This window comes from Miscanthus floridulus, chromosome 12, assembly GCF_019320115.1.
Source record: "Miscanthus floridulus cultivar M001 chromosome 12, ASM1932011v1, whole genome shotgun sequence".
NCBI classification, from domain to species: Eukaryota; Viridiplantae; Streptophyta; class Magnoliopsida; order Poales; family Poaceae; genus Miscanthus; species Miscanthus floridulus.
The window spans coordinates 53,237,424-53,241,982 of record NC_089591.1 but is presented as its reverse complement, the minus strand read 5'-3'; the positions used below and the strand labels follow the sequence as shown (position 1 = coordinate 53,241,982).

Genomic DNA, 4,559 nt, shown 5'->3' with positions numbered 1-4,559 from the left:
TTCAAGCATATGTTTCAGATGTTTTTAGATTTATGTTGTAAGTGTTTATCTAGATGTTGCAAAAGTAGATCTGGATGTTGCATATGTTGCTATGGCTATACACGCATGTTTTAAGAGCATATTTAAGTGTTTTATCTGTTTTCAGATGTATGTTGCAAGTGTTTCATCTGGATGTTATAAAAGTAGATCTAGATGTTGCATATGTTGTTATGGCTATACACGCATGTTTCAAGAGCATGTTTCATCTATTTTCAGACATATGTTGTAAATGTTTTATCTGGATGTTGTATATGTTGCAAATGGCTATGTCGCAAGTATATGTTCTGAATGTTTCATCTGATTCAGGCGTATATTGCAATTGTTTCATCTGAGTATTACAAAAGTAGATCGTCGGTGTGGAGGAAGCCTAAGCCCTCGGTGGTCCAGCTGCTGCGGCTCCCTAGTGTGGCGAAGATGGAGGCCGTGGACACGAGAGCGGAGAGGATAGGATGTTGCGGTGGATTGGCTGGGATGTGGAGCGGATGGGCGCGGGCCTCCATGCTGCGTGCGTCAAGCGCAGGAAGCTCCGTGCAGGCGGATTGGCTTCGGAGCGGAGATGGACGCGGGGCGTGCATTGGTTGCGGGTCTTGGTGTGCGTCGGGTGCGGGCGCAGGAGCACCGTCTGGACGGACGTCGTGTCTGGACGTCCGGGCTCTAGTCACTCTGTTATTTAAGGGGTTGAGAAAAAAATATCTAAGAAAGGGAGATTTGTAGCGGTTTTTCCCACCCTATTCCAGTATTCCTCTATATGACAGTTTTAGGAAAGGGAAATGTTTTTCTCCTGTGGTTGCTCTAAGCTTCCAAACGCACGCTTGAAGATTACTAGTTGTAGTGCTTCACGTCACGGTTGCAGGATTGCAGCCAGCAAGAGAATCATGGCTCATTACGCTTGAACATCCGGCGTTCGATCAAACACTTACGCTTATACATATATATACTACATATAATATATCCGAGCCGGCAAGATGTTGATGCGGCAACATAGTTTAAGGATGGAGGCGCAACTCGCCGCCGCGCCGCCTCATCTCTCCGAGGACATCTGCGCGGAGATCCTCGCCCGTCTGCCGGTCAAGTCCGTCCTCCGCTTCCGCACCGTCTGCAAGGCGTGGCGCGTCATCACGACCCGCCCGCTCTTCCTCGCCGCCCACGCGCGCCGACAGCCGGCTAAGGTTGTATTGTACACGTACCTGGACTCGGAGCAACGCGGCTATGCTATCGACGTCTCGCTGGACGTGCTCCCTGTCTCCGGCGAGACGTCGGACCAGCGGCGTCGTCTCATCCGGTACCCCAGATCCGTGCCTTTGTCTTCTATGGATCCCCTCCTACTCGACTCGGGCAACGGCGTCCTCCTATTCAGGAAGGATGCGGCGGGCATCTACTTCCTCTGCAACCCCGTCAGACGTCACGAGGCAGTGGGCCGAGCTCCCCAAGCTCACTGATGAAAGATATGGCCGCCGCAGCCGCACCGTCAACGTTAGAGAGTATGCTTTCTACTTTCACCAGCAGTCCTGCGAGTACCGGCTCTTGTGCGGCCGCCTTACGTCCGCCGGCCGGACGTGGCGCATCCTCTCCACCGGTGCCGCCGAGCCTCGGCATGTAGACACACACACCGCGGACGATGACCTGGTTGCCGGAGACACCGTCGGAGATGTCACCAGTGGCCCTTCACTGGCCGCCACGTCGTCCTCGGGACTTGTCGTCGTCCAAACAAGAGACGACGACGGAGATGGTGGCTGTTCGTCATGCACGGGCTGCTCGTGGCGGCCAACTTCGGGGAGAAGAAGCACGTCGACCTCTGGTTCCTTGTCGACTACGGCGCCGGGAGGTGGGAACGCCGTCATCGAGTTCGAACGCCGTGGCAATCTGGATGGGGAATATCGTCGCGGAACGAATGGAGTTTGTGGTCTACGGCCACGGCGTGTGACGACCAAGGGAACATCATGCTGGGCAGCCACTGCGGTTTGTTGGTGTACAACGTGAGGATGAAGACGGTTAGGGCAGTCCACTCCGTGGCCACGCCGAGGACGCAACGTCCTCGTGTCACGGCATGTGTTCAGGGAGAGCCAGGTGGAGCACCCAAATTTCAAGAGGCCGTCCTCCGCCGACATGCCGCTCATCCACTTCTGGTGCTAAGTAGTCGACAGTTTTTATTTGTCTTGTTATTTGGGGTGTTGTTGGCCCATCAATGTTTAAGTGTTCACTTTTGATGCAAGCCGGCCTGTTTACCAGTCAATATTTAGGTTCCTTTTAGAGTGTAGGTTGTTCTCTTGTTTTTTCGCTAAGAGAAACGCTATACCTCAACCAGCTGATTCCTGTTCATCTGCCAACCGAATTCTAGATGGTTGGATCTGACGCGTGGCGCTCCCTGTGCCGTCTGATGAACATGAATCTCCTTCCTCGCGTAGTCTTCCCGCGCCCGCAACGAGTGCAGCCCCCGGCATCGGCCCTTCCTGTGACGCTGCCCCCCTTCCCGAGCACCGGCCATCCGCCGCCTCGCGCCCGGCACCGGCTGTCCGCCGCCGCTGCCCCAGTGAAAGGTCCTTGTAACACCCCAGAAGAAAAGACAACAAAATCTTCTGGAGAATTACCACACTTCTCAGCACAATAAAAGACCATAACAACAGAGTACGCGGAAGCAACAATAATCATAAAGGTTAACGATAAAGGATCTTTACTATTCACCCGTCTATCGTAACTCAATCCACCCAAACATGATCCACATAAAAGCATATGGGACAAACCAACTAAACCATGGTTAAAATTATTATTATTACAACACATGTGTCCCAAAGATATGTATGAACGTGCACACATACTGCTACTCCCGTCCCAAGCATGCATCTTCCAAGCTCAAACACCGGAGGGGGAAAAACAACGGGTGAGGAGAGCAAGATAATAAAATTCATAACCAGAGATATACTCGTCCAAAAAACATGTTCTAAAACAATCTTGAAATCTTAAGCAATGTGCTACAACTTTTATTTAGATCACAAGTTCAGATTCGTCAATTACATGACCAAAAACTGGTTAAATCTAAAACTGTTTAAAAACTCATCACAGAAAAACAGTCCACTTCAAACGATCATATCTTCCAAAATACAGAGGCTATGAGGGTGAATTTCGTGTCAAAAGAAAGATTAGGAAGTCCTATACAACTCTGTCCACAGCGGTATAAATTATTAAGGCCCGTAAAAAGACCTAAAACGACGTTGAACAGAGACTGCACAATCTGATGGGGTTTCAGAACGTGGGCGAGATTAAATTCGGGAATTACTCCTACATGACCCCTCCTAATTAGATACTTCGATCCATGAAACTTGCTCCATAGAAGGGGATTAGGATTTGGCATCTCACCTAGGTCAATCACAGCAAGAACGACGGCAAGCCTCCGGTTATCCTCGTCGCTACGATCAGATGGTTCCTATGGAATTTTAGAGAAGAAGAACGGCACGCCGACGGCGGCGGCGGCAAGCCCTCGTTCTCCTCTTCCTCTCCTTCTCCCTTCGGTCCTCTCCTTTCCCCGTGCGAGAATAGAGAGAGGTGGCGACTCTTGGGCAGCCAGATCACGGTTTGGGAAAAGAAAAGAAAAAAAAGAAAGGCCCACGATGGCAACCAAGTAGGACTCGGCCAAGGCAAAAAGGAACAGGACACGGTACCGTACGTGTAGGGCCTATACGTGACACTGTAGCACCTGTAATTACCTACACTAACATTTTTATTCTCTTCAACCTTGCAACATCCAGACCTTCATGATCCTAACTCCGATCAAAGCACATGAGTAGACAAATAAAAAGGATTTGACGAGCTCTCCACATCGGTATTCCCCGTTCATCCATCCGAGGAACAGATATTTTGGTCTCCCTTAAAAGCCAGTCAACCTTTGCTAAATAAATTTCTTAATCAATATTAAAATTTCATATTTATGGCATTGATTCTCGGGGTATTACCGTCCTAATATGGCTAGAGGGATGAATAGCCTGTTTAAATTCTCTACAAAACATTAGAGCAATTAATTAGTACAACAAAAGGCGGAATGCAATTTTACTCTACCTCTATAAGGGTTGTAAGTCACCTATTCTAATAATTCTAGTAGCTATAATCACTATCACACACAACAAGCTAGGTTACTACTCATTAGGCTAGTGTGCTCTCAAAGACTAACTAAAGAGCCACACTAACCAAACTAACAAGCTCTTAAAGACTAACTACACTAAAGAGCTTGACAACTAGTTTGCGGTAATGTAAACGAGTGAGTAGGGTGATTATACTGCCGCGTAGAGGAGTGAACCAACCACAAGATGAACACCAATTCAATCACTGGGAGAATACCAAAGGGCAAGAGATAACCAATTTTTCTTCCGAGGTTCACGTGCTTGCCGGCAAGCTAGTCCTCATTGTGTCGACCAACATTTGGTGGTTCAGCGGCTAAGAGGTGTTGCACGAACCTCGTTTACACAATTGGACACCACAAGAACCTACCCACAAGTGAGATAACTCAATGACACGAGCAAATTACAAGA

General features: G+C 48.9%; 1 pseudogene; it reads left to right on the top strand.

The window, feature by feature from the left end:
• The first annotated feature begins 1,031 nt into the window (after positions 1 to 1,031).
• On the top strand, positions 1,032 to 2,172 carry LOC136498472 (uncharacterized; annotated as a pseudogene).
• The last annotated feature ends 2,387 nt before the right edge of the window (positions 2,173 to 4,559 follow it).